This window comes from Mirounga leonina, unplaced genomic scaffold, assembly GCF_011800145.1.
Source record: "Mirounga leonina isolate KUSES-001 unplaced genomic scaffold, KU_Mleo_1.0 Mir_115, whole genome shotgun sequence".
NCBI lineage: Eukaryota > Metazoa > Chordata > Mammalia > Carnivora > Phocidae > Mirounga > Mirounga leonina.
In genome coordinates this window covers 2,298,397-2,320,517 of record NW_023270268.1, presented here as the reverse complement: position 1 = coordinate 2,320,517, position 22,121 = coordinate 2,298,397, and the positions used below count along the sequence as shown (strand labels likewise).

The following is a 22,121-nucleotide window of genomic DNA, read 5'->3' as shown; positions in this document are numbered from 1 at the left end:
GAATTAAATAATGAAAAACAGTATAAATGCCATGGATCAAGGAAGAACCTAGAGGTGGCACTTTGATTTGAAAATTAGGAGACCAAGGCTCTCCTTAATAGCAATATTAGGACAAGAGTGAGGAAACAGCTATGGCACAGGGAGTGAATGGAGGTGGACCAAGTGAGTACAGTGAGCATGGCCTCCTATTTCTAGTAACTTGGCAATGAAAGGAAGGACTGAGATACCCCAATAGATAAGAGTAGACACATGGAGCTCAGAGGGAGTTTTCCCCAGTGACATTTCATATCACACTGACTCTTTCAGGTATCTAAGAACATCTAAAAAGAAGTTTTAAATGATTTTTTAAAGATTTTATTTATTTATTTGAGAGAGAGAGAGTGAGCACAAGCAGGGGAGAGGCAGAGGGAGAGGAAGAAACAAGCTCCGTGCCAAGCAGGGACCCCAACATGGGGCTCAATTCCAGGACCCTGGGATCATGACCCAAGCCAAAGGCAGACGCTTAATGGACTAAGCCACCCAGATGCCCCTAAAAATAAGTTTTAAAGGAGGAAAACAACTATAATTTATAAGGAGATTATCATCATTTAGTTTCTACATATAATAGGTAAATGTGTATAATAGATAATAATGAGCCCAAGTTTTGTATATACATAAACATGATACCAAATTAGAATCATACGATATATATAGTATATATAGTATAAGAATATACTTATTACCCTGTCATACCTGGGAGAACGTTCTCATTTAAGAGCCTTACAGAGCTCAAAGACTGTATAATATTCTACATTGTGAGTGTTCATAATCAGTTGATTCATTCTTTATTATTTAGCCTGACCTTTAGATTATTAACAATTTTTTACTGTTTCAATACTGCTGCCATGACTTTCCTTTACATTAATCTTTTTTTTTTTTTTTTAAAGATTTTATGTGTTTATTTTAGAGAGAGAGCAGGGTGGAGGGAGGTACAGAGGGAGAGGGAGAGAATCTCAAGCAGACTCCATGCTTGAGCTCATGACCCGAGATCATGACCTGAGCTGAAACCAAAAGTCTGACTCTCAACCAACTGAGCCACCCAGGAGTCTCTCCTTTACATTAATCTTAATGATTAGTTCTAATTCATTCCAAAAGAAAAATAACTTTGAAGTAAAATTCTTGGGTCAAACTTTTCTGGCCTTTAATACATGTTCTCAAATTTTCCTATAAATAGGCTGACCCAGGCCTTTCCCAAGTGTATGAGTGACTGTTCGCTTATATCTCCCTTATCAATGAGAATTTTCATATTTTTAAAAAATGTTTATTTATTCATGAGAGTCAGAGAGAGGGAGAGAGGCAGAGGCAGAGGGAGAAGCAGGCTCCCCGCCTAGCAGGGAGCCCGATGCGGGACTCGATCCCAGCACCTTAGGATCATGACCTGAGCTGAAGGCAGATGCTTAACCATCTGAGCCACCCAGGCGCCCCGAGAATTTTCATATTTTAAGAATATTTGCCAATTTGTTAGGCAGATGTTGCACTATTTTAGTATGTTTGATGGAACATTTACCGTAAGTTTTTCTTTCACTCTTCCCATAAGCTAAGATTTCCTTGTGCTTTCCAATTTTGCTGACCATGTTCTCACTTATTTGGAAATTGGTTTTGTATCAGGGAAAATGGTGGTCGTTGGTGATTTACACAAGAACAGAATCCATGGAGTTGTGGAGATAAAACCAGACTGAACTGGATAAAGAGAGAACGGCAGGCGAGGACCACAAGCACAGACAGCTCTTCTGAAGAATTTTGCTCTAAAGGAAAGCAGAGAAACTGGCTGCAGTGGAAGTGGAACATGGGGTCAAGGAGAAGTTTGTTTTTTTTTTTTTAAAAGATTTTATTTATTTATTTGACAGACAGAGACACAGCGAGAGAGGGAACACAAGCAGGGGGAGTGGGAGAGGGAGAAGCAGGCTTCCCGCCGAGCAGGGAGCCCGATGCGGGGCTCCATCCCAGGACTCTGGGATCATGACCTGAGCCGAAGGCAGACGCTTAACGACTGAGCCACCCAGGCGCCCCGAGAAGTTGTTTTTTATATATGGGAGTGACTTAGCAGAGAAGAGAGACTGAGCAGTTGTTGACCTTAGTAAGAGCAGAGGAGGGCCATGCATTTTCGTAGGACATGACGCAGTGCAAGTAGGTTGGAAGATTTGGAAAGTGAGGTGGCTCTTCTATTTCTCAGGGAATCAAAAAATGGTCAAAGCTGAAAAGGGAGGAATGCTGGAATTCTGATGTAAAAGGAGGTAGGAAATGGTGTTTCAGAGAATGGAGGAGTAAAATGATGGGAGAAACCTAGTAAGACTGCTAGATAATGGCGAGGCCCCATATAAGATTCACGATTAGAAACTAGATGTGAGATGAGTCTACACACATCTTTTTTTTTTCTCCCACCACATTAAACTGATCAGATTTGGGTGACAAATACGTAGAGTTAAATTAACTAGGGTTGGGATTCTCCAAGGTAAGAGGATTTAGGAACAGAAAGGAAAGGGAGTTGATGATGACTGAAGTGAATTGGTAGAATGATGGGGCCTCAGCATTGTAACTAGGTGGAAGGGAGGCAAAGAAAGTGGGTTATGGGCAGCAAGATTGGCAAACCACTCTCCCCTCCAGCGATCCAAGATCCCAAAAGGAAAGAAGGCTAAGGGGAAGAAGCTGGCCCCGGTCCCTGCTGTTGTGAAGAAGCTGGAGGCCAAGAAGGTGGTCAATCCCCTGTTTGAGAAAAGGACCAGGAATTTTAGCACTGGACAGGACATTCAGCCCAAAAGGGACCTCAACCACTTTGTCAAATGGCCCTGCTACATCCGGCTGCAATGGCAAAGAGCTATTCTTTATAAATGTCTAAAAGTGCCTCCCGTGATTAACTAGTTCACCCAGGCCTTGGACCTGCAAACAGCTACTCAACTGCTTAAGCTGGCCCAAATACAGACCAGAGACAGCAAGAGAAGAAGCAGAGATTGTTGGCCCAGGCCGAAAAGAAAGCTGACTGCAAAGGGAATGTCCCCACCAAGAGGTCGCCTGTCTTTCGAGCTGGTGTTAATACTGTTACCAACTTAGTGGAAAACAAGAAGGCTCAGCTGGTAGTGATTGCACATGACGTGGATCCCCCTGAGCTGGTTGTCTTCCTGCCTGCTCTGTGTCATAAGATGGGGGCTCGCTACTGCATTATCAAAGGGAAGGCCAGACTGGGGCATCTGGTCCACAGGAAGACCTGCACCACTGTCGCCTTCACACAGGTTAACTTGGAAGACAAAGGAGCTTTGGCTAAGCTGGTGGAAGCTATGAGGACCAATTACAATGACAGATATGGTGAGATCTGCTGTCATTGGGGAAGCAACATCCTGGGTCCTAAGTCAGTGGCTCACACTGCCCAGCTGGAAAAGGCAAAGGGCAGGATGGTAAGCCAGGTGAAGAATCTTCAGTGAAGGAAGGAACTGGCAGACTGTGGGTAGATATGACTGCAATATAGAGGTGGCAGAGTCTGATGGCTTGCATTTCAGAGGAGATGGGCATTTGAGGGAGGAGGGCAGAGACATGATTGGAAAGGGGAAATGAGAGGAAGGAGGTCATCATTTTCTCCAAATCCTTTAGAACCAGGAGTGTTTGAGAAAGAACAGCCGCTCTTGAGAAGATTAAAGTCAGTGTCCTTAGGGGATAGCGAGATTGTAGTATTTAGTACGTTGAAAGGGAAGGAAACACTGAGACAAATGGTAGAAGACATAGAAGTAGGGTGGAGGTGTTACTGATGAAAGGTCATGAGGTCAAGGATGTACAGTGGAAGGGTTTGGGAATGTTGGGCTTCCAAGGTTGAGCTGCCCTCCATAACCCAGTTGCCCCCTGTGAGCTGTCTAGCCCAGTCCTCTCATTTCAGAGACAAGAAGACTCCGGATCCCGAGGGGAAACTGCTGCAGAAGTTGCTCCCTTCTCAGTCACAGGTCCTGAGTCCGGGATAAAGTCTGAGGGGTATTCTTGTTCAGTTCCACCTGAGGGAGGGTCCTCCTTCCTGTTCGTCCTAGTATGGCGACCTCACCCTGTCCCAAGCCATTTTCTTCATGCTACAGTACACTTCCCGGGGCTTCGATTTGCTGGGTCCAGTTCTGCCAATGCCATTTTGAGCTGCCCCCAATCTGGAAGTGCCTATTTCCTAAAGAAGGCTTTCGGTAACAGAACGTGCCATCAACCCCCCTCCCACTCCTCAGACCCTGAACTTCTCCCATTCTTCAGGTTAGGGAAGTGATAAGACTCTTAGGTTTATCTGCCTCTACTTAAAGTTCAATTTGTCCAACAACTCTACTGAAGTCCTTTCCATCGTCCTCCCTTCTACTGATGAGAAAGCTGATCACAGAGGGGTTCATTCTCTTCCCTGAGGTCACGCAGCATGGAGATTGTGGAACCTGGCTGTGAATGAAGCTCCGCCCCATTCCAAAGCCCTTGCAAGTCGTTTCTGTGCATTTCACCTCCACTTCCTGTCTGTGCGACAAACTCCCAAGGCAGGGCAGTCTCAGTGCAGGGTGACTACAGGTCAGATCCTCCCAGGCTCGTGGAGGCTTAGAGGAGAAGGTGGCATTGAATTTTTGAATCAAGAACTGAAGTCAAGTGGGAAGGAACGCAAGAGGGCATTTATGGCAAAAGGAACAGTGTGAATCAGGCTGGGCTCTTCCGTAGTTCTCAGCCTCCTATTATTTTTTCACGGCGCTGAGCCCTGATAGACCACAAGGGTGAGACCTGTAGATATTCCCGTGGCTCTCACCCCAGATGAGCTCCTAACACTTGCCTCCTTTTCTTGCCCTTCACCAGCCACAAGACCGGCAGCCCCAGACACATCACCCCAATGCCGCTCCTGCAGCTAGCTGTCTGGGCAGGACGTCGAAGGACATGCCCCCTGGAGGCGGGCTTCGGAACTCATTTGGCTCTGATTGGCTGCGAAACTCGCGCCTCCAGGCCAGCCACTCGGAGGCAGCCATCAGTTCTCCCTTACCTCTGATTGGCTGTGCTAAGCACGTGCGCAGATGTGCCTAGCTGCGACCTGAGAGCTGGGGCGGACGTTAACCGCCCACCACCGCCATGTTCCTTTTCAGGCTCGTTGGGTACTGACAGGTAACTGGGCTGGGGAGCAGCGACCCTGAGCTGGTTCTCCTCCTGGGGCGGGCTGAGAGGTGCGGTTGGGGCTGTTGGAGCCCAGGTCTTACCAGGTTTCTAAGGTTTACCGAGGGCCTGGGAGGATTAAGATCAGTAATCAGCCATGGATCCCCTTTATGGTAATAGGATTTGCCCTTTGATGAACACTTGGCCTCTTTTTTTTTTTTTTTAAAGATTTTATTTATTTGTCAGAGAGAGAGACAGACAGAGCACAAGCAGGGGGAGCAGCAGACGGAGGGAGAAGCAGGCCTCCCGCTGAGCAAGGAGCCCGATGCCGGGCTTGATCCCAGGATCCTGGGATCATGACCTGAGCCCAAGGCAGACTGACTGAGCCACCCAGGCGCCCCATTTTGGCCTCTTCTTGACTTCACATGATGCATTTGTTCATAATGAGAAAATAATGCATATTTGGTTCTTCTGAGTTTGAGAAATTGTGTGTTAGCCTATGTAAGGTCCCTTGGGTGCAAAGAGAAAATTGGCTGGTGTCTCCTATCCGCACTTGATTGGAAGGAAGAATGGTTAGGATTAAGCTCCAAGAAGGAGCTGTAGCAGCATTTTTGGAAGAAAAGAAGACAGACTTTTGAGGTAGAAGAAAACCATCAGGAACTCAAAAGTTAACAAGGAAACGGGAGTTGACCACCTCATAGAATGTTTCTTTTTTTTTTTTTAAGATTTTATTTATTTATTTGAGAGAGAAAGAGAGAGGGGAGGGTCAGAGGGAGAAGCAGACTCCCTGCCGAGCAGGGAGCCCGATGCGGGACTCGATGCGGGACTCGATCCCGGGACTCGATCCCGGGACTCCAGGATCATGACCTGAGCCGAAGGCAGTCGCCTAACCAACTGAGCCACCCAGGCGCCCTCATAGAATGTTTCTAAGGGCTACCTATGAGATAACACCTGACAACCACTAACCTGTTCTTTTTTTTTTTCTTTAAGATTTTATTTATTGGGGCGCCTGGGTGGCTCAGATGGTTAAGCGTCTGCCTTCAGTTCAGGTCATGATCCCCGGGTCCTGGGATCGAGTCCCGCATCGGGCTCCTGGCTCAGCGGGGAGCCTGCTTCTTCCTCTCCCTCTGCCTCTCTCCCTGCTCATGCTTTCTCTCTCTCTCTCTCTGTATCTCTGTGTCTCAAATGAATAAATAAAAAAAAAAAAGATTTTATTTATTTATTTGACAGAGACACAGCGAGAGAGAGAGGGAACACAAGCAGGGGGAGTGGGAGAGGGAGAAGCAGGCTCCCCGCAGAGCAGGGAGCCCGACGCGGGGCTCGATCCCAGGACCCTGGGATCATGACCTGAGCCAAAGGCAGACGCTCAACGACTGAGCCACCCAGGCGCCCCAACACTAACCTGTTCTTAGTCTCTGTAATTTTGTCATTTCGAGCATGTTATAAAAATGGAATCCTACAGTTTGTAACCTTTTGAGACCCGCGTTTTTCATTCGGCATAATTACTTTGCAGTCTAGCCAAATTCTTGCATGTATCAATCAATACTTATTTTCAGGAGAGGTTGGGGTTCTTTGTGGACCCATGGTATATCCTGAAGTGATGTGGGTTGACTCTTCTTAGCCAGATCTGAGGGGAAGAAAAGATCACTCAGGCACTGGGTATTAATCTAGACTCCATCACTTACCAGCTTTATGATGTTGGCATGGCTGCTAATCTGTGTGTATCTGTTTCCCTGTCAACATAATGAAACATGATGAAACAACCTACCTCACCGAGTTATTGTGAGAATTGAAACAGACAGTAGATATATGCTCAGTAGAATGTTTATCACAAAGTAAACACTCAATAGTTCATCTATAAGGATTCTGTTTTTGTCCGTGTTATTCATGTCAATGTGAGAACAAGATACATTATGGCTTTTCATATTTGAAAAGGATACTGATGGCCAGCAATAACTTCAGCCTCTCAATTACCATTATTATGCTCTGCCACACTAAACTTCTTACCACTTCAAACAAGATGTATGTCCTTGGGGGCACCTGGGTGGCTCAATCCATTAAGCGTCTGCCTTCAGCTCAGGTTGTGATCTCCAGGTCCTGGGATCGAGCCCCAAGTCCGGCTCCCTGCCTCATGGAGTCTGCTTCTCCCTCTCCCTCTGCCCCTCCCACTGCTTGTGCTCTCTCTTTCTCTCTCTCAAATGAATAAATAAAATCTTAATAAAAAAAGATGTCTGTCCTTTCTCCACTCCATGCTTCTGGCCCCACACTTTTCTTTACCTTGGGAAATAGTCTTTAGCTCATGCATTCTTCATTTGACCAATATAGCTAGCAAATATCAGCTTTCTCAGAAGCCTTTGTTCATTCCAACAGTTACTTTTCTACTGTAGAACAAAATTCTGTCCAACTCTATTTCAAATACTGTATTATCGTATCTTTATTTCCCCCACTGATCTATGATCTTTTACCCTGAGATAATTAATATTCATCTTTAAATCCCCATTGTCCAGCACACTGCCCATCGTATAGGAGATGCTCAGTATAAGTTATGCTCAGTCTAAATTGTTGAATCAGTGAATGAATATTAATTCTTATAAAGGAGAATTGGTCACACCTTGAATTTCTAGGAAAAGATTTATATTTGGAAGTATATGCACATTTTAAATTGGTAAATTGCCCTATAGCAATATCCTAATTTCTTTGTGGCTCTGTGATATTCCATCAAGTCATTATAGTTTAATTATATAGTATCACTTTGTAGAGCTTTATGGTGTGTTTTGTTTCATTATATATGTAAGCATTTTCATTTATTCATAATTTTCAGAAACATATTTTTTTTAAAAGATTTTTTATTTTTAAGTTTTACACCCAACATGGGGCTTGAATTTACAACCCGAAGATCAAGAGTTGCACGCTCTTCCAACAGAACCAGCCAGGTGCCTTAGAAACATAATTTTAGTAACTAAATATAGTTGTTCCTCAGTTTAAGTGTTTCACTATTTTTGGGATTTCATTTGTTTTCTCTGTTTTGGCATACCACATAAAACTGCAGTGATCATCTGTACATAAAATCGTTTCTGTCTTTGGATTGTTTTCTTTTGTTTCTTTTCCTTTTTTTTTTTTTAAGATTTTTTTATTTATTAGAGCACATGAGAGAGAAAGCATGAGAGGGGCAGGGGAGGGGCAGAGGGAGAAGGAGAAGCAGGCTCCCCATTGAGCGGGGAGTCCGATGCAGGGCTCGGTCCCAGGACCCTGGGATCATGACCTGAGCGGGAGGTGGACGCTTAACTGACTGAGCCACCCAGGCGCCCCTCTTTTTTTTTTTTTTTAAGATTCATTTTCGAGGGGCGCCTGGGTGGCTCAGTCGGTTAAGCGACTGCCTTCGGCTCAGGTCATGATCCCGGAGTCCCGGGATCGAGTCCCACATCGGGCTCCCTGCTTGGCAGGGAGTCTGCTTCGTCCTCTGACCCTATCCCCTCTCATGTGCTCTCTGTCTCTCTCATTTTCTCTGTCTCAAATAAATAAATAAAATCTTAAAAAAAAAAATTCATTTTCGAGAGAGAGAGTGATCGTGGGTGGGGGGGCAGAGGAGGGGCAGAGGGAGAGGAGAGAGAGTATCCTCAAGCAGACTCCCTGCTGACCACAGAGCCTGTCACAGGGCTCAATCTCCTGAGCCAGAGATCATGACCTGAGCCGAAATCAAGAGTTGGACACTTAACCGTCTTAGCCACCCAGGTGCCCCTGGATTGTTTTCTAAGAAAAGATAACTGGAAATGGGATTACTGGATCATTTTAGGACATTTGATACATAGCATTAGCATGATTTTATTACCATTTAAAATATGGTGAATACGATAACTAAATGGTATCTCAGATCACTTTTTACGTTTTCCACTGGATATAATATTGAAATTATTCTGTCATGATTTATTACTAATTGCATTTCCTCTTCTGTGAGTTGTCTTTTTTCATTTTGCCCAATATTGAAGTCTTAGTGTTTTTCTTATACCTTTATATATAAACCACTTATACTGTAAAGATATTCACTCAACATACAATCTTGAGATTCTGTATGTATAATGCTATTCTATGTGCTGAATGTATAGTATTTAGCAATCAGGCAAAATTTTTTGCACTCATTTAGCTAATTTCAAAAGTATGAGAAAATAAGTAAGAAAATAGAATAGTATTTTAAATATTAAGAAATGTGAAGAAGAAAAAGAAAAGCAGAGCAGAGATTGAGAGAACATATAAGGGGGTTGAAATTTTAAAAATGGGAAAGTAATTTTTTGGTAAAAACTTGAAGCGAATGAGACAGTTTACTGTATATATCTGAAAGACAAGTATTTGAAGCAGGAAACACCAAATGCAAAAGACCTGATGTAGCAGCATGCTTGGCATCTTTGAAGCAAAGGTAGACTGGAGAGAGAAAGGGGAGATAGTGGGAAATGAAGTTAGAATATTAAGGGTAGATCACGTAGTCAAAATAGGGGTGCTGACTTTTGTGTATATTTAACAGTTTCATTTAGATATAATTCACATACTACTAAATTCACCTTTTTAAAATGTGTAATTCTGTGGTTTCTTATATACTGAAAGAGTTGTGCAACAATTATCACATTTTATTATTATTATTTTTTTTTAGTTTAAGGAGTAGAATTTAGTGGTTCAACACTTACATACAGCACCCAGTGCTCATCACAAGTGCCCTCTTTAATACCCATCCCCCATTTAACCCATCCCCCACCCACCTCCCCCCATTATTACAATTTTAGAAACACTTTCATCACCCCCAGAAGAAACCCCATACCCTATTAGTAGTCACTCACTATTCTCTCACTCTTCTGCCCCAACCCTATGTAACCATTCATCTTTCTGCCTTTATAGATTTGCCTATTCTGGATATATATATAAATGGAATAATATCTGTTTTCTTGTGACTGGTTTTTTCACTTACCATAATGTTTTAAAGGCTCATCCATGATGTAACTGTACTAGTATTTTATTCCTTTTTATAGTTGAATAATATTCCATGGTATGGATATACTACATTTTAATCTATTCATCATTTGATAGGCATTTAGATTGTTTACCCCTTTTTGGCTATTATGAATAATGTTTCTATGAATCTTCATGTGCAAGTTTTTATATGGATATATGTTTTTATTTCTCTTGGATGTATACCTAGGAGTGGAATTGCTGGGTCATATGGTAACTCTTTTTAATTGGGGAATTGCCAAACTATTTTCCAAAGTGGCAACACCATTTTTCATTCCCACTAGTAATATATGAGGGTTCCAATTTCATCAATCCTTGCCAACACTTCTTACTATTTGTTTTTTTGTTTATAACCATCCTAGAGGATGTGAAGTTGTAAATCATTGGAGTTCTGATTTACATTTCCCTAATGGTTAATGATGTTGAGCATCTTTTCATGTGCTTATTAGCTGTTTGTATCTCTTCTTCGGAGAAATGTGTATTAGCCCCTTTCTCCATACTATATTTGGTTGTCTTCTTACTGAGTCATAAGCATTTTTATATATTCTGGATACAAGCCCCATATCAGATAGATGAATTACAAATATTTTTTCCCATTCTGTGGCTTCTCTTTTTACTTTTGTGGTGGTATCCTTTTTAAAAAAATTTTATTTAAGTAATCTCTACACCCAATGTGGGGCTCGAACTCAAAAGAATAAGAGTCGCATGCTCCTCCAACTGAGCCAGCCAGGCGTCTCTCACCATATACTTTTTAGAGAGAGAAAAGTTAAAATTATTTAACTTAATAGTATTACAAAAAATACCTGACACCTTGAAAGAATGTTGGAGCCCGTTAGGGATCCTAGGACCACACTTTGGGAACCACTATACTATATATATACACACACAAATTTTTGATCCAACTCAATATCAGTATTTAGTTTTCATATATGACTTTGAGTTTATTTATTTATTTATTTATTTATTTATTTATTTTCAGAAGTAGAATTTAGTGATTCATCAGTTGTATATATCACTCAGTGCTCATTACATCAAGTGCCCTCCTTTATTTTATTTTATTTTTTTAAAAGATTTTATTTATTTATTTGAGAGAGAGCACATGAGAGGGGGGAGGGTCAGAGGGAGAAGCAGACTCCCTGCCAAGCAGGGAGCCCGATGCGGGACTCGATCCTGGGACTCCAGGATCATGACCTGAGCCGAAGGCAGTCGCTTAACCAACTGAGCCACCCAGGCACCCGCCCTCCTTTATTTTTAAAGCGAGAGAGAGCACATGTGTGCGCGCACACACACAAGCGGGGGCGGGAGGGGCAGATGGAGAGGGAGAGAGAGAATCTTAAGCAGGCTCCACGCCTAACACAGAGCCCAACGTGGGGCTCAGTCTCACAACCCTGAGATGGTGACCTGAGCTGAAATCAAGAGTTGGATGCTTAACTGACTGAGCCCCCTGGGCATCCCAACTTCAGTTTATTTTAAATGAGTACATTATATCTATTTTTAACTTTTTAATCCTGAACTCTGTGATGACAAGGCTACACATGCATATAATCAATCAGGCTGTGGCCCTTAAAATAAATGCCAAATGGAGCAGGACATTTTAGTTTGGGGGCAAGAACAGTAATGAAGATCTGCCTGCCATATGATGTAACAGCTGGGGTAATATATTTATCATGAAATTAATTATGTGAATTTTTCTAGGTTTTAGGTTACAGTAAGATTTTCTCCCCAAATATTCCAAGCTCTATCATAATAAACTATGACTGCTAAACCATAAGGTGTGTGGGAATGATATTGTTGGTGATCATCTTGATATTGTTGGCGATCATATGTAAGAATTCTGAAACTTAGTTCTCAATTTCATGAGAAGGAATATATTTTCATATATAAATTTTCCACACATCTAAGAATGATAATATTCTTTGGATCCTCCAAATTCATTTTTGAACTTCTGAGTCTAAATGTTAGATATAAAATAAGATTGAACTAAAAACTGCTTACATTACTTCATAGCACACAACCCATGAGAGGTCCTAGTATGCAGATGAGGATGTGACAGTGAGTTTGGAGTGAGAGTCAATTCTGGAGGCAATAGAAGCGCCAAACAGAAACTCTTAGAGAAGCTGAAAGAAGCTAAAGCATTTTAAAACATATTAAATGGGTGAGTTTTTTAAAATTTTATTTTATTATGTTAATCACCATACATTACATCATTAGTTTTTGATGTAGCGTTCCGTGATTCATTGTTTGCGTATAACACCCAGTGCTCCATTCAATACGTGCCCTCTTTAATACCCATCACCAGGCTAACCCATCCTCCCATCCCCTCCCCTCTAGAACCCTCAGTTTGTTTCTCAGAGTCCATAATCTCTCATAGTTCATCTCTCCCTCCAATTCCCCCTCTTCTAAATGGGTGAGTTTTAATAGTATAATTCTAATATGGTTATTCCCTTATTTGCAAAACTTAGTTGATTATCAGATTTGCCCATGATGTTACACTCAAAGTGGAAAATGCATTTCTTTGTTTCATGATTCTATTTTTATTTTTAAATTTTTTTAGAGAGGGAGAGAGAGGTGGGGGAGGGGCAGAAGGAGAAGAGGAGAGAGAATCCCAAGCAGACTCCACACCCAGCGCTGAGCCTGACGCAGGGCTTGATCTCACAACCCTGAGATCATGACCTGAGCCGAAATCAAGAGTTGGACACTTAACTGACTCAGCCACCCAGGCGCCCCTGTTTCATGATTCTAAAATCAGTTTTGTATGTTAAAATATGCTTAATGTAGCTTGACTGACACTTTTGACCAAATCGGTTCCACTTCTCAATTATATGCAGGAGTGATTCTTTTCCAGCAGTCAGTAACTGATTACAACCCCTCCTCATTTCCTCCTTAAATAAACCAAGATATTCAAATACATCTTAGAACTGCTAACACCGTGCTCTTGTCTCATAAAGTAAAATGAGCCCAGGTTCAAAAAACATGAAGGAGCCAGGGTTTTTATGATCAAGACATACTGTTGTACCATGGATAACTCGTATTACATTTGCTTATTATTAGTTTAGGCCATTGTGTAGGTGTGAGTATTGCTCATGTAATAATTTTTGTACCCAAAAGTATATTTATACAGGCACCCACACACATAAGCTAACACACACACACATTTTTGCTTGATAATATCTTCACTATCATATTGTGTTATTATATAAAGTTTAAATATTTTCAGAAAAGAGCAAAAGTTGATGTTTTCTACATAACTTTTTTAAAAGATTTTATTTTATTTTTTTAAGTAATCTCTACACCGAACATGGGGCTCAAAACTACAACCCCAAGATCAAAAGTCACATGCTGTACCAACTGAGCCAGCCAGGCGCCCCTCTACATTCTGTTTTAAAGTACCTTTGATAATGTATGAAAGATGTTTTTTGATTAAAAATGCATCTTGTTTTATATTAGGTATCAATTCTTATCTTGAAATGTTCTTAAATACTATGGCACAAGAGAACCACAGTGGCCATGTGGATGTAAGGTAAATGCTCAGCTATTCCTATTGCATCTCCCTCTCCCCATGGACTTCTGGCACTCAGGGAGGCTTAGTACATCCCAACCCTGAGCCCTGTGTGGCTAACATTTGAGCAGATTCTGGGCTTGAGTGTTGATGTTGGAGTGTCAGGGAAGTGGCAGGGCTGGAGGAGGCTGGGGGAGAGTGAGGAAAGGGATATCTTTTTCTCAGGGATGGGAGAGATAGCGTTTGACCCCTGGGAGCAGTGAGGAGGGAGTAACCCTAAAGGAATATGGCCCAGGGTTTCTCCGACTGCTTCCTAACAGTCTCATTTTCCTTTGTTGCAAGCCTGGGTTTTGCACTCTGAGGCCCCATTATTTGGGTCATTGTGGTGCTATTATTTTCTGACAGTTTTTTTGTTTGTTTTTCTTTTTCCCCTAGACCAAAAAAAGATGGCAGCAACAGAGATTGGTGCCCCTCAGCAGCCTGTTTCCCAGTCTCCACAGCCACGTCCTGCCTCCCCAGGTCCCACCTAAGGATTCTCAGGGCTGCAGGAATGAAATTTTTTTTCCAACTGCCTTCCTCATGGTGACTCCGCATGTCATCTTGAGGGCCATGGTAGCTCTTCCTCTGTAGTAGTAATTTCTGTGATACTCTTTTCTCTACCCCTCTCTCATATATGAAGTGACAGTATTAAAATTGCTTATACTGAATGTACTGTCATTTCCAAACTTATTTGCATGGTGAGCTAAAAACATACTCTTTAAATATACAAATCTGTATTTGTGTGATTTGTGCCTCCCACTATGTGTAGCAAGGAAGGGATAGAACCTTGGGTTAAGGAGAGAAGCTCAGCGGGGCTGGCAGACTTAAAGGTAGAAAGTCAGGATTAGAGGGAATTGGTTACTACAGACAGAATTTGGTGGATTGTGTGTGTGTTGGGTGGTAGTCCCTGGAGAAGAGAATGGGCAGAGTATATGCCCTGCAGGATTGTAACCCTTGGGTGATGAAACATATTGGTATCTAGCTGTATGGAAGGGACCATTCTTCTTTGGACTCTAGTTGCTGTTCCATGGAAACTCTGCTGCTCATCAACAGTCTCCCATTGTTTTTTTAATAGTGGTTCCCAGGGTCAAACAACTGCAATTTCACCAGTTGGTCTATAGTCTGGGGAGTAGAGCATATATGGGGGGCTTCCTAATAATGTAAAAATCCTATCTCTGGAACAAAGTCATTGAAATTGGTCTCCATAATTGACTGATTCAACAAGTAAACCATAGATCAAATGGTTACATATATGTTTCTATTGATTAGGCATAGCAAAGATTAAGAGGCAGGAGTGTTTCCCCAGCCCTGCTCTAGTCTTTGGCACTCTTTATTGGGGGAATTTGAGAAAATGGATGAGCATGTTCTTAGATCAACCATACACCCTTATCCAGACTCTCCCCAGTTGTTCCATCACCCAAGGGTTAAGATAGAAGCAAGGGCAATGGGAGGAGGAGCTCTACTGCAGGGGCGGCTGCTGGGAAGAGCGGCAGGTGTTTCCCCTCTCCTACTGGTCTCAGTGTTGAGCCATGATTGACGGCATTGCTCACTCCACCCGACACAACCCCCTTGAAGCTCGCCAGGTGGCGCCTGCTTGGCTTTGATAGGCTGCAAGACTTATGCCCCTCCATGTGCCATTCAGACAGGGCCCTTGTGAGCTGAGACTGGAGAGAAAGAAGCCTTTCAGCAGTTACCCACTGGCCGACATTTTCTCTTCCTCCTTGCTGGCCAGCTACTGGGTTTTGTGTTGGGGTTGGGGTAGAGGAGGTTGGGATTCAGAGGCTCGAAGGTCGGTGAGAGGACCGGGCCTCATTCTCCTCAAAGCACCAGGGTGCACACTACGGGGTGGGCTATAGGGTCACCGAGGCTTACTGCCCCACTCCCCCAAATATGCTTCATGGGATAAAAACACCCTGGCTGATGCCCTGGGCAATTTCTTCTCCTCAGTGAGTCTCTGTCCATGGGTACAGTCTGGGTGGGAATAAGGCCATTGGGGTCTGGGTCTCTTCTGGCATCAAAGGGCTGTACTCGGGAGAACTAAGATGTTTCATTAACCATCCTTTTGAGGTGACTGGATTTGCTCTTTGATGAACACTGACCTCTTGACTTCACACAAACAGTTGATCATAAGATAAAACTGCATGTTTTATTCCTCAGGTTTAAGGAAAGGTACTTGTTTATTATATATAGTTCCTTGGATGCAAAGAGGAAATTTACTAGTGTCTCCTATACTCACTTGAGTGGGAGGAAGAATTGTCAGGGTTAAATCCAAAGAAAGAGTGCTGCAGACTGGCTAAGCTAGCCCAGGTGTGCTTGGAGGAAGAGGAAGACTGGCCTTTGGGGCAGAAGAAAACCATCAAGAGCTCAAAACAAAACAAGGATGTGGAAGTTGGACTATCCCATGCGGTATTTCTAAGGGCTACCTACTGGATGAAGCCTTAGACACATCTGCATTACTGCACTCAGAGGTGGAGCTACCATTCAATATGAAAGAAGACGTAATTTATTTATTAGAGAGCAAGAGCGTGAGCGAGAGCGTGAGTGGAGAGAGAGCATGAGCTGGGGGAGAGGGAGAGGGAGAAGCAGACTCCCCGCTGAGGAGGGGGCCCCATGCTGATGTGGGCGGGGCTCAGTGTGGGGCTCAGTGCCAGGACCCTGAGATCATGACCTGAGCCAAAGACAGACGCTTAACTGACTGAGCCACCCAGGTGCCCCGAGATTATGGTTTTTCTTATTTCAAATAACACTGATGCCAGTGATGACTTCAGCCTATGTCTGATTTCAGTTACCATTAATATCAACTGCAATCTACCACACTAAACAGTACCATCCACAAACAGGCTGCCTGGATTTTCTCTACTTCCTTGTCTCTGACCCCACCATTTCCTTTGCCTTGCCAGTCAGTACTTACCTCAAGCCTTCATCTGGCATATATAGTTGGCAAATAGCAGCTATTCTCAGGAGGCTTTGTTCCTTCCTACAAACCACAGCCTGTTCTGTGTTGGTAGAATTGTGCTCAAATCTCACTTCATTACTACACTTGATAGAGTTAGCAATTTTACTATGTAATTCTGTTCAAGTTTGTTTTTACATATTACACTCTATATTATAACTATCTCTTCGCATCTTTGTCTCCTCCACTGGACTGCAAACTGGTGCCCTGAAACATGGACATTTCATCTTGAAATCTCCATTGCTCACTATGTAGATGTTCAGGAGATCTTGATGAATCACTGAATGAGTGTTCACTGAAGAGAATTGGCCATAGCTTAAATTCCTAGGAAGAAATCTCTTGGTCAAAGAATATGAACAGTTTACCCACTGGCCGACATATTTTCTCTTCCTCCTGAGAACAATTTTAACTTTTTTTTCCCTTTACTAGGAAGATTGAACATTATTCCATTATCATTTATTACTAATTGTATTTTCTATTTGGTGAACTGGAATTTTTATATCTTTTGCCCATTACTGAAGTCAAGTGCCTTTGTTATTTCATATAAAGTAATTCATGTAAGATATTCATTCGGCAAATAATTTTGTGCATTTCTCATGTGTGTGATGCTAAAGATATACTAGTTAACAAAGAAACAAAAATCCTTGCATTCCTGGAATTTACATTCTAATGTGTGAGAGAAAAGAAATAGAATATTCAATTTTTTATTTGTTTTTAAAGATTTTATTTATTTATTTGAGAGAACGAGAGAGTGAGCAGAAGTGGGGGGTGGGGGCAGAGGGGCAGAGGGAGAGGGAGAAGCTGACTCCCTGCTGAGCAAGGAACCCGACGTGGGGCTCAATCCCAGGACCCCGGGATCATGACCTAAGCCCAAGGCAGATGCATAACCGACTGAGCCACCCAGGCGCCCCAATATTCAATCTTTTAAGTAGTGATAAGTACTTTTGAATTGAGACACTTTTTAAAGATTTTATTTATTTATTTGACAGATAGCGATAGCAGGAACACAAGTAGGGGGAGTGGGAGAGGGAGAAGCAGACTCCCTGCGGAACAGGGAGCCTGATGCGGGGCTCGATCCCAGGACCCTAGGATCATGACCTGAGCCGAAGGCAGACACTTAATGACTGAGCCACCCAGGTGCCCCGAGACACTTTTTCTTTTAAAGATTTTATTTATTTATTTATTATTTGTCAGACAGAGAGAGCACAAGCAGGGAGAGCGGCAGGCAGAGGGAGAAGCAGGCCTCCTACTGAGCAGGGACCCCGACGTGGGGCTAGATCCCAGGACCCTGGGATCATGACCTGAGCTGAAGGCAGACGCTTAACTGACTCAGCCACCCAGGCGTCCCGAATTGAGACACTTTTATTCTTTATATTTTTTCTTCCATTTAAAAAGTTATATTCTATCCTTTTAGAGTTTTCCCTTAAAATTTAAACTACAAAGTTTACTAATAAAGTTTTAATATAGGACTTTTAAAAGTGGAACACTTTAGTTCTGACCATTCTCCTCTGTTTTATTTTATTTATTATTTATTTATTTTTTCAAACAAAAGTTCTCACATGTTTATTACTGAACCAACATACTAGAGCAGAAGGCTAGTAACAGAGAAAAGTCATTTCCCCAATAAAACATGTCTATTGTTCAGGTAGTAGTGATGTTTACAGAGTGATAGGATATGAACATGTGACCTTCATGCAGCATAAATATGTGCGCCATCTCATGTGCGATCCTTTATAGACCCATCTTGGTTCTTCTCCAGTGCCTACTCTCCGAGTTGTACCTGATTTTATTACCAATTTTCATCTGAATCCCCTGGGGAATGGGACAATTTTGTTTTTGTTTCTGGGCCAGGAATCCCTTGATCCTGAAGGTCTAGTGAAAAGACATGGCAAGGAATAGTCAACTGCACACACCATGATGGCAGAGCGAAGGAGAGAGCTCCTGGTGGTTTATATTTTATTTTTGAACAATATTTTAATTCTATCATATTTACTTATCTTCCAAATTATACAATTTATTCTTGTTTTATTCAGTTAGGATTTTTTAGTTTGTGATAATTTGTTACAGCAGCAACAGAAACTAATATAGTGATATTTTGATATTAGGTAATAAAATGTGGACGATTTCACATTTTCTTAATTTTCATAATTCAGCCTAGACTAAACCTTGACCAAATTGATCCCACTTCTCAATTATATGCAAGAGGGGTCATTTATCAGCATTCAGTCATTCATAACCTCTCTCCTTATTTTCTCCTTTTAAAAAGCCAAAGGACTCAAAGAAATATTATTATCTCGAAATTGTTAACAATGCACGCATGCCTCATACAGGAAAATGAGCCCAGATCCCCAAAAGATGATGGTGAGGAGTTTTGTGATTGGGATGTACTGTTGCACTGTGGATACATTTTATGACATGAGCTTATTCCCTCAGCTTCTTGTGTAGGTGTAAATATTGCTCACATGAGTAGTCTTTGCACTCATGAGTGTGTGTATACACAGGTACACATACACATGTTCACACACATATGTTATTATATATCATATGTTATTATATAAAGCTATAGATATTTTCAGAGAACGAAAAATGTCATTTTGTTCTAAATTAAACTACCATTTTTCAGTACCATTAGAATTATGTGAAAAAGGTTTTATGATTAAATGTAATTTCATAGTAAGTGTTACTTATCTTGGAATGTCCTCAAATATTATGGCACGAGAGAACCACGGTGGCCATGTGGATGTAAGGTAAATGCTCAGCCATTCCTATTGCATCTCCCTCTCCCCATGGACTTCTGGCACTCAGGGAGGCTTAGTACATCCCAACTCTGAGCCCTGTGCGGCTAACATTTGAGCAGATTCTGGGCCTGAGTGTTGATGTCGGAGTGTCAGGGAAGTGGCAGGGCTGGAGGAGGCTGGGGGAGAGTGAGAAAAGGGATATCTCTTTCTCAGGGATGAGAGAGAGAGCGTTTGACCCCTGGGAGCAGTGAGGAGGGAGTAACCCTAAAGGAATATGGCCCAGGGTTGCTTGCTTCCTAACAGTCTCATTTTCCTTTGTTGCAAGCCTGGGTTTTGCACTCTGAGGCCCCATTATTTGGCTCATTGTGGTGCTATTATTTTCTGACAGTTTTTTTGTTTTTTCTTTTTCCCCTAGACCAAAAAAAGATGGCAGCAACAGAGATTGGTGCCCCTCAGCAGCCTGTTTCCCAGTCTCCACAGCCACGTCCTGCCTCCCCAGGTCCCACCTAAGGATTCTCAGGGCTGCAGGAATGATTTTTTTCCCCACTTCCTTCCTCATGGTAACTCATCCTGTCAGCTTCTCCAAGGCCATGGTAACTGTGTCTCTGTTACTCTCTTTCACTTACCATCCCCCTCATATGTAAAATGAGACCATTAACATTGTTTATACTTTAAAAATATACAAACCTGTGTTTATATATTTTGTGTCTCCAATTGTGTATAACAAAGGAGGGATAGAACATTGAGTTCAGGAGGAAGAACCTCAGCCAGGACTGACTGAAAGGTAGAAGAAGGGAATTGGTTATTCCGGAGACAGAATTTGGTGGTTGGTGTGTGTGTCAGTTTGTGGGGTGGGAGGTGGTACAGAGAATATGCCCTGAAGAATTGTTTATTTTTTTAATTTTTAAATTAAAAAAATTTTTTTTGAGCGGGGTAGAAGAGAAGAGGGAGAGAAAGAGAATCTTAAGCAGGCTCCGTACCTGAGCTGGAGCCCCATACAGGGCTTGATGTGGGGCTCGATCCCACAACCCTGAAATCATGACCTGAGCCCAAACCAAGAGTCGGGCACTCAACTGACTGAGCCACCCTGGTGCCTCCACCCTGAAGAATTGTAATCTTGGGTGATGAAGTATCTCTTGGGGGCATTTGGAGGTGACAGCTCTCCTCTGGGTTTTAATCTATTAGTAGTATCTCTAGTTATATAGTTATGTTAGTGTCTTGGGGTGGAGGGTGGTTGATTTCACACATGGGGTTTCACACATAAGGTTTCTGGGGAGTAGGACATTATTGGAGATTTTTTAAATAATAAAAAACATATTTAGTCTGTCTCTGGGACAGTCACTGAAGTTCATTTCTGGATACTTTATTCTGTTTCTATTTTCTATCCTTGTACCAGTACCACCAATCAGATTATTTTTTCTGTTGTTGAGTTGTAGGAGTTCTTTATATATTTTGGATATTACTTCTTATCAGATGTATAACTTGCAAATAGCTTCTCCCATTCTGTAGATTGCTTTTTCCCTCTGTTGATTGTGTCCTTTGATGCACAGAAGTTTTATATTTTGGTATAGTCTTTATTTTTATTTTTGTTACCTGAGTCTTTGATGTCATCTTCAAGAAATCACTGTCAGATCCATTGTCATGAAGCCTTTCCACTATGTTTTCTTCTATGAATTTTATAGTTTTAGCTTTTATATTTAGGTCTTTGATCTATTTTGAGTCAATTTTTGTATGTGGTGAAGCTAAGGATCCAGCTTTATTCTTCTGCACCAGGATATCCAGTTTTCCTAGAACCATTGATTGAAAAGACTTGTCCTTTCTTTATGGAATGATCTTGCACCCTTTTTGAAAATTATTTGACCATATATGTGAGGATTTATTTCTGGGCTCTCTGTTCCAGTTCATTGGTCTATAGGTCTGCCTTTATGCTGGTATCACACTGTTTTGATTACTGTAGCTTTATAATAAGTTTTAAAATCAGGAAGTGTGAGACCTCCAACTTTGTTCTTCTTTTTCAAGATTGACCACTTTCGGGTTCCTTAGGTTCCATATGAATTTTAGGATGGGGGATTTTTAAAAATTATTAATTATCTATCTATCCATCTATCTATTTACTTACTAGAGGAGGGAGGGGCAGAGAGAGAGAATCTTAAGCAGGCTTCACACCCAGCACAGAGTGTGATGCAGGGCTCGATCTCACAACCCTGAGATCATGACCTGAGCTGAAATCAAGAGTCGGACTCTTAACTGACTGAGCCACCCAGGTGCCCCAAGATGGTTTTTTTTCTATTTCTGCAAAATACCCTTTTGGAGTTTGATAGGGATAACATTAAATGTGTAGATTGATTGGGTAATTCAGCATCTTATTATTTAGTCTTTCAATCCATGAACATGGGATGGCTTTCCATTTATTTGTGTCTTCTTTAATTACTTTCAGCAACATTTTATAGTTTTTAGAATCCAAGTCTTTGACCTGCTAGATTAAGTTTATTACCAGTATTTTATTCTTCTTAATGTTATTGTAAATGGAATTGTTTTCTTAAGTTTTTTTAGATTATTCATTGTTAGTATGTAGAAATACAACTGATTTTTGTGTATTGATTTTGTATCCTGCAACTTTGTTGCATTCATTATATCTTTTATTTTAAAATCTTGTCTTTTTCTACCAGCTCTGATAGAACTGGTGCTGGTGGGCATTTCTAGTCATGGTCCTGATTTTGAAATAGCTTTTGCTATTTACAGTTAAACATTGTTTTTCAGAGATTTTCTATGCAGATACCTT

The 22,121-nt window shown here is 41.8% G+C and overlaps 1 pseudogene; it reads left to right on the top strand.

Annotated features, from left to right (window-relative positions):
* The first annotated feature begins 1,508 nt into the window (after positions 1 to 1,508).
* On the top strand, positions 1,509 to 5,032 carry LOC117999184 (annotated as a pseudogene).
* Positions 5,033 to 22,121: the final 17,089 nt, after the last annotated feature.